Genomic DNA, 9,391 nt, shown 5'->3' with positions numbered 1-9,391 from the left:
TCCTCCCTAAAGTCATATTTTTTTGGTGGACTATTCAACATGGTAAAATACTAACACTAGATAAACTGAAAAAAAAAGAAAGATTTTTTTATCACAAACTAATGCTATCTCTACAAATAAAAAGAGGAGACTATCTCTCACCTATTCCTGGAATGCTTAGATACCTTAAAGATCTAGGCTCTGGTGTGGGAGAAATTTGGTCTGTGTTGGGTGTTAAAGGATAACTTATGTCAATTTATGGAAAATTGGAACTGTCCCTTATATTACCCAAAGCTAGTATTTTTGTGGAGAATTATTCCACCATATATTTGCTAGCATATATGGAAGGAAAGAAACAACAAATCTTTTAGGAGGGGGAAAAACTTGAGAAGGTTTTCATGGGAATCATGGAGAAATTGTTGAAGGAAAATATAAGAATTGCTAAATGTAAGACACCAAAGGAAGAATTGGGTAGGAAAGAAGGTCAAAGAGTAGAATTATGGGGTATACAAGGGGATTTTTACTATTTTGATAACTCTAAAGTGTTAAAGAGACAAAAAACAAGTGAGTAACCACCAACTCTAATGTAGCTTAAGCTAAATTTTGATGGTGTTGTAAAAGGGGGTATAGGAGCAGTGGGTGGAGTGCTAAGAAATGGAGATGGAGATGCATTGTTAATCTATTGTAAGAAGGTAGGCGGTGGAAGTAATAATTTGGCTAGAGTGATGGTTCTACTTTGGCATCTACAGTTGATCAATGAAATACAAGTAAAGGAAATAACTATAGAAGGTGACTCATAATTAATTATTGATTTCGTAAAGAGAGTTTCCCAACTAGGCTGGAATATTCAAACTATCATCATAGACATCAAACACATATTAGAAGGGATGGAGAAATTCCAGTTGTAGCACATATACAGGGAAGGAAATATGGTGGCGGATGCTACTGTTGCCATGAGGTTTTAATTAAAGGTAGTGATGTTCTAGAGAAACATGAAAAATCTAAAGGAGGAAATTAAAACCTTGATATGCAAGGAAAGACAAGGAAGAAAAAGTTCAATGTGGCTACAAATGTTGGTGCTTGAAAATGTTGGAGGGTTTTCAATTATCCCACTGAGAAACTAATATATCTAGGGGCAGGTAATTCCCATTTTCAACATGCCATTTTTGACAATAGGCCAACTATAAGGCATGACCCTTCTTCTACTTTAGGCTCTGCTAAACCTAGGCAGGTAGACGTCAGATTCAAATAATATTGTACCAATGCAAAAACATATCCCTGAATCTATTAAGTAGATTTTACCCTTATTTCTCCTAATGACTCATGAAATGAAACAGATCTACAGTAGATAAATGCAAAGCTATGAATCTCATAAGCTAAGTGAGGGTTAAACATTTAGGTCCTTCAACATGAAAGAGAAAGAACATTTGATTAATAATGTTGAATTCATTAAAATCCCTAACATGCACTAGCAAGAACTAAATGACCCTGTAGTTGATCAGTACCCTAACCATTGGGAAAATCCATGAATCAAATGCATATAAATGTATATCTAATACTTATTTATATATTCAGACATATGATCTATCTATTTACCTTGTAAAGAAACATCTGTGCTCAATCTAAACCTCATTCTTACATGATATCATTCTCAATAAATCTACAACCCTATTGATTCATTGAATAATTTACATAAACCTTTGAGTTAGAGGCAACAATAAGACAACATACAGCCTTAAGGGACTACAACTACAACCTAGGCTCTTTGTTCAAAGATCAAAAAACATTGAAGCTCACCGAGATAGGAGACACGATTCAAGATGAAACTTAACCTATTGATCTTTGTATTAATTTCTTTGAAACAATACAACCATATGCATTAAATAAAAAACATGAAACAACCTAATAAATCTAAATTGTCTATATATTCCTTCCTACTGCTATTCACATAAGAGAATTCTACTAAAAATTATGGTGTCTCAGTATTGGGAATACATCAAAACTAGAACCAGAATATGGTCTCACAGTAATGTGCAAAATTTTCTCCAAAGAATTGGAACCCTTACAATGAGAGAGAATGAGATAAATACAGAGGAAAGAATTCTTGGATTGAATCTATGACTAACAAGTGTCCCTTTAGGATTCCTTCCCAAGAAGCTAAAAAAAGCCTCTCTCTACCTTCTCTCTATAACCACTAATCATATATTTTTTGTTTTGCCTCTCCAAATGAAAAATACCTTAGTAAAGACAAATATCTGCTAATGAACCTGAATATGTGTGAATTTACTAAATTGAAGCCAAAAATATAACAAAAAATAAAAATAATCTGATACAATAGTTACCGAACACTTTCATGATGTTTTTTCACTGAATTCTGCAAGTGGTGACCTGAAACACCTAATAAAACATGCCATTTAAACTCTAAGAGAAAACCTCATGTAGCATGAAGCAATGACAATCTATGCAAAAACCAACTCCATAATTGAAAAGTTTGTCTTCTTCTGATTCCAGTGTTATATAATACTATCATATTCGCCTCTCAGAAACCCCCAGAATATCAATTTTAAAATGTCTCCCTCTACCACAAAACCTTGGTCTAAAACTTTAAGTTTTAAATTTTCAAAAAATTTAAAATTATGTAAAGTTTAAACTTTAGCAAAATTCCCTATTTGAAAATTTTAAAAACCTAACATGCACCTTCAGACAAATAAAAATATTCTTATTATTTTTTCAAATTTCTTCCTACCCCTCAAATTTGGGGTCAACCCCCTATTGACCAAGTCTATTCTACCACATGGTAGCCTCTGATTGACCTACCTAATTTGCATCATCTAACACCACATCATCACTCCCAAGAATCAATGCCGTGTGGCACGATCTCGCATACCCACATTACTTATTTTCTGAGAAACTTTTTATTACAAGAATGTGCTGACGGCCAGATCTGTGACATGGCAGCATCTTGCACATCCATTGTGAACTGTTGTCAATTTCCACCTCATCACCAACTAGGCCCATAGTGCCACTTGTCAGCTGCCTGCATTTTTTATCCAGTGTGTAGTTTGGAAATGCGAGTGTGCGCCCACCATAGATTATGGCCACGTGTCACAATCTCAGCTTCTACCTCAGAACATGCCACATCATCCTTCTTGCATCTTCATTTAAAACTTTGTTGACATCATCATACAGCTAGCTGGGACCCATGCACATGCAACTTTGCCTTCAAAAGGGTGCTTGTCATAAGACACAAAGCATATTGAAGACTCTTGTATTTATACAATAGAAGGTTTCCTTGTCCACCCAATGTGGGACATTTTGTTTGATATTGAACGATATCAATATGGTGCTCCAATAGTGTTTTCCTCCAAAATTTCCATTGTTCTAGACTTTGGTCATTTCATCCTGACTTCTCTATGTGTTGCATATGCAGGATTCCCTTTTCTTGGTGATTGAACTTGCTTCAAACTTGATAGCACTTGACTCAAATCTGGGATGGTATGGGATTGCATGCAGCTTCTTTCTTTGGCATGGGTGGCCTCCTTGCATATGGAGAACCTCTAAATGAAGCAACTTTATCTTCAAGTGATGTCTTTCCTTTTTGGCAGCTAGCTCCATGCCTTTTGATGGGCTCCCCTATTTTCTTACATTCATTTCCTTTTGTTTATGAATGACTTCAATGTGTGTTTGCCTCTTCTTTATGCATGTGTTCCTTTACCTCATTGATTTTGGCAGCTTTATCTTCTTATTTCATGCAAATAATGCTTTGCTCCTCTGATTCTGAGCATGTTCAAGCATGTCACCTGAAATGCTAGTTGAGTTCATCCTCCCACTATCCCCACTTCTATGTAGGGCATGCTCACCAATATGTGCAAGTCATTCCCCCCGTTCACCTGCTCCATCATATTCAAATAGTGCGAGCTATCCACATTCTGGGCTAGGTCTTGGCCCATTGCAATGAACATAGATGAAACCATTTAGGCAGTGTGGGCATTGAATCCTCCCATGGCACCAGCCATTGTAGATCTAGTCAAGTTCTTCAACATGTTTAGCTCCTACAATGTTGAAACTTTCATCTTAAACACCGTCTCTACAATTGCCTCTATTATGATGACCTCAAACACTATTGATTTCCCACATCCTTCAATCTAATTCACTAGCATGGGCTTCTTGTCTGCACAAAAATTGCCTAAAATGCTGATAACATCCATGTTAGGGAATGTAGCTTGAAGATAATCCAAGACATTCTCAACACCCTTGAAGACCATATTCATTCCCATAACATCTCTTGTGAAGCATGAGAATCTCATGTAAAAATTCTTCTTAACTGTGACCTCTTTGTAGTCTTCTCAGAATCAACATCATCAAATAATGGGCAGGGAGTGATTAATCGCTCCAAGAATGTCTGGAAATTTGATATCTAAAACTTGAGCATTCTGTTGTACAATCTCCCCAACTTACTGACATTATAGTTAACAATGAATACAACCTCTATTATTGTCAAAAGAAGATGACTTTGTCTAATGATCACATAGATACAAGCACCAACTTAGAAATTCAAACCATCTTCCTGCAACCCATTGTCGTTGTGTGAGTTTTTTTTACCAAATATTTAACCTCATGAACTCTTTCTTTAGATAACCTCAATAATGATGTCAACTCCTTCAATCTCTTCACTCCAATTGCATGTTTCCTTTCATGATAATCATATCCTTTCATCTCATCATCTATCATTACATGTTGAGGTTTTAGTATCACGATGCATAACCCCAACTCACAATCTCGTAGCAATCTGATGTAGATTAGATGGAAATAGCAAGGCCCCAAAGTGGGTCTAGCTAAAAAAAAATTCATTTCCAAACAACTCAAACCTCCAAAATGATCCACTAACCTTCTCAGACTGATTGGAATCCAATTTGAGGACTAATTGATCCTAAAAAAAAACCTCATTTTTCATTAATTTGCAATTTGTCAATTTTGTGCCAGGAGGTATGTTGACTAGCCTTAAAAATTGATCCAAACAGATAACTAGGATTTGAAATCCGGGATACTAATTCTCTCTTCTACATAGTTTTAGCCTGCCAAATCTCTTCACATGAAAAATTTGATGTCAAAAGATATTCATTGTCCAAGTTGACCTTTTAGAAATTCCTCAAAGAAAACATGTCAGAACACACTAAACTGGGTTCAAAATTGGCTTCTGAAATTGGGTAAACTAACACTTGGGAAGATGAAAATTGGGGCAATGGTTCTCTGTCATGAGGAGAGAATGGATCTATGATTTGGACTCATGATGAATAACAAGACAAAAATGGTGAGCAGTCAAAGTAGGCTACTTGGATTTTGAGAACTAGAAACACTGACAGAAAATATTTTTTTGGCAAATGGAACTGACCTAGAAAAGGATTTGTCATGACTTGCAAATTGACACACTCGGAGTATTTTCAAAGGACAACATAGGGGTACAATTTTTTTGACTTCACCTATCATGAATTTGGAGTTATAACACCATGAACAAGGGTGCTAATCAATTTGCAAATATTGACACCAGTAAAAAGATAGAAATTGCATTTGGAATCACATTTGAAAATTGATCAAACCGATTCGTCATGAGCTAAAACTTGAAACTTAACAGGTCTCTAACATTTACTATGCAACACAAAAGGAAATTTCTCATTTTGGTCAACTAATAAAAAGCTATACCACATAAAATAGGGCTTCCTAGAGTTATGAGCAAAGTGCATAAGCATGAAAACAGTAACTGACTAACTTTGAGAGATTCAAAACCTAGTCAAACGGACTCAAAATGACTCAAAATCTAAAACATATGTTCTCAAGTATGGACACTAGACATTTCCAAAGTGGTAAGTCATGAAACATTTTTGGGTGTGAGATATTCAATGGAAAACATAGCCTCCTGTCATTGTTTGACACTATGGGTAAAAATGCAGATTTAACAATTGCTCAAAATGAGATCTTACAAAATAGCTCGGAATGGTAATTTATCACTATGGAACAAGTAGACACACTAAAAAAAAGGTGCTAGAAGCATTAAACACCTCTTAGGCCTCAGAGGTATAGACAGGTACATAGGCATTTAAAAGCATTTATAAGGCTCAATTTTCTCAATGGTGCTCAAAATTGAGAAGGCTATTTTTAGTGCCAATAGTGGCTCTATCTGGGAATGCATGTCCCTTGCAGGCATGGAAAGGATTTAGATCTTTGATAGAAGTAAAACGTACACCTAAACAACAAAAACTTCCTCTCTTGAACAACTTTATTGAAAGCGAAAACAATTACCACTACTGTGTACAAACAATGGCCCCTGGCCACCGAACTTCAACAAAAACCTTTACCTCTATCATAAACCTAATTCTCATCTGAACATGCATGAGGTAAACTAAAAATACTTCTCCTATCAGTTTCACCAATTTGATTAGCATCCTGAAACTCCACACTTTTTAAAATTGAATCTTCATTCTTATTTCCATAATGCATATAAAAACTTGCTTCATTCTCAATTGTTTGCTCATTATGAAAATACTGATTAGCATGCTCAAACATATCAGACTAAAATTGAAACTCTTTTTTATTACAGAAATCATGCACACCATCATTCTTGAATATGAAAGTTTCATATTCAACATATGGAAAAGGATCACACACACCTTGAAATTGTGTTTCCTTATGCATATTCGGATGGTACTCTAAAGAACAACCTAACTGGTATTCACATATGTCATCCATATCGGAGTTTGAAACTAATTCATTATCTTCAAATGGTTCTTCACAATTAGCAAATAGATTAGCCTTCACATCAGAAAGTTCATCATAGAATTCATTACAAGGTGCAAGAAAATTTTCAATAACCATCTCATCAAACAGCTTGTCCTCATAATCACAATTAAAATGTTGATTAGTATATTGACTATCACATCTAGGAGAAGAATAAACTGATTTCTCATAGCAATATGACAATTCATCATCATTTATACCCAGCTCAACTAAATCTAAAAACTCAAAATTCTCTTCAAATAGTGGGTTAATAAATCCATGTAGTGATCCTTGTTGAACATCTTGACAAAAAAAAATCTAATCATCATCAGGATCTTCATCATACAAAGCATTAGTATATACTTTAAAACCACTTCTCACACCACTATCTTCATGGAGACTTTCAACATATGAAGAAAAGTTAGAATTATATGAAGACTCACCTGCTATTTATTCTACCAGATATATAGTGTTCATAATAAAATCCTTTTGATTATCTTGTTTATGATAACCATTATGAATAGACCTTGATTCATTCCTAAACATCTCACTATATGCTAAATCTTTACTATCTAATATAAGAACACTTGAAAAGTCTTCACTAAAATCTTCATATTCAAACTCATTAACATCAACTGACTTCAACATCTCTTTATCTTCATACTTTGCGGACAAATCACTTTCAAATTTTTCATTGGCTAACTGATTTGTATAACACAAAAACTGAGATGCACTTTCTTTTTTAGATTCAGAAAAATAATTCATACCTTCACTTTCAAATGAATTTTCACTATCATCATTGCTTTCTTCTTCCCAATCATCATCAAATTCATGTGAATATGAACACATTGTGTCATTTTCCTCACTGTGACTCAAGTAACCACTCTCACCATCTCCTTCATATGATGCTTCTTGATTATACATCAGATCAGCAACTTTATTGTCATCATTTGAAACATCACTTTCAGCTTCTTCATACCCACATTGAGATAACTGTCTTTCAAATTCAGATCTAATAATGCTTTCAACATGATGAAATCTCTCAATAAGATAATTCATTTCTTGTCTATCTTGTTGATTAAGAAAATGCATCTTACCCTTTATTACTGAAACATCATAAACATGTGAGCTTAGTTCTTTTGGCAATCATTCATATTAAAATGACCTCTAATCAACCCATACTTCAAATTATTCTCAATATCCCTAGCGGTCATAAAAGTATGATATAATGCCCATGGTTCTTTATCCCTTAGTAGATAATTCACTTTCTTGTCAAATTCATCAAAGTAAAGAGCTAAACACATTTGATCATTGGGTCTATAAATCTTAGGGATTTCATTCAAAACTCTTGCAAATCTGATGTTGAACTGAGGGACAAGTTCATCACTCTAACTATGAATCTTCAAGAACTTTTCATAAGAATCAGATATGCTTACCCATTCTCCAAATTGCTCCATGAAGGTAGAATGCAACTCACTCCAAGATGAAATAGATCATGCTAGTAAAAAAAAAAAAAAAACCAGTCTCTATCATCTCCTTCCAAGGTTTGAACAAATATCTTCATGCGCACATCTTCATGAGCAATCTCATAGTCACCCATCAAATCAATGAACAACTCAACATGATGACTAGCTGAAACAAGATGGTTCCCATTAAACTTAGGAAAAAAATTTCTAACATCATTAGGAATGACATTTGGAAAACCATGAATACCATTAAAACATAATGGCATATACCGCTTGGTAGAAATGGATCTAGGAACTTCACTAATAGGCTACATCTTAGGTGAAATGAATCTTAACATTATTCAAAGATTTGAAACTCATTCACACTAATTCTGATTTTTAATTTTTAGTAGACCTACACAATTTTCTACCAAATAAACTTTAAACTATACACTTCACAAACTTAGAAACAACAACTAAAATTTGATCTAATGAAGTGTATGAATCCTATTACACTATTCTCCTCTACTTAGTGCTAAAACTTCACTTGACAGAGAACACATATGTAAAACTTACTTTCTTCCATGACAAGAAAAACATCATGAAAATGAAATACCTCACATGTTGCTACATGAAACCACTGATCTATTGATTGGCCTGGTGTTGATCTTAATTCGTCACACCACTGATCATATCATTTGTAGAATTGCCATCTCCTTGAGGAGAAAAATGAAATCACAACAAATATTCACATTTATCATTAAAAATTCTTATGATTGCAAATGAACAACACTCTAAAACTTATTGGTCAGAAATTCATATACTCTCTTTTTATGTTTAAAATTTGACACAACTTTTAGATCTATCTAATTCAACTAAAAACTCTTGAAAGCAATTTTATGTAATCGATCTACACTGGTTCAAAGATCCTTTAGAGAGTCGCCACTCACAATTGTGAGAAATATTTTAAACATAAATCATTCATGAGAGATTTGAACTAGAATTTCACTTTGTAGATCTTTGCAAAACTTTAAACACCTTGAAGAGAGAAACCATTGTTAAACAATTCGGACTCTACAATTAGAACAACACTTTGAAAACAAGATCTGGTTGTATTGATTGAAAATGAAACTTAAGAACAACACAATCTGCATTCAACCTCAAAAATGCTACTGCAAATGGATAAAACTTCATTT

The 9,391-nt window shown here is 34.2% G+C and overlaps 1 pseudogene; it reads right to left on the bottom strand.

The window, feature by feature from the left end:
* Positions 1–3,713: 3,713 nt before the first annotated feature.
* LOC149537683 (3-hydroxy-3-methylglutaryl-coenzyme A reductase 2 pseudogene) lies at positions 3,714–7,809 on the bottom strand (annotated as a pseudogene).
* Between the last annotated feature and the right edge of the window lie 1,582 nt (positions 7,810–9,391).

This window comes from Cupressus sempervirens, chromosome 9 (assembly GCF_028749045.1).
Source record: "Cupressus sempervirens isolate cs-2001-9-10 chromosome 9, ASM2874904v1, whole genome shotgun sequence".
Lineage (NCBI taxonomy): Eukaryota > Viridiplantae > Streptophyta > Pinopsida > Cupressales > Cupressaceae > Cupressus > Cupressus sempervirens.
Note: the sequence above shows the minus strand (reverse complement) of the source record. Positions and strands in the feature narration are given on the sequence as shown.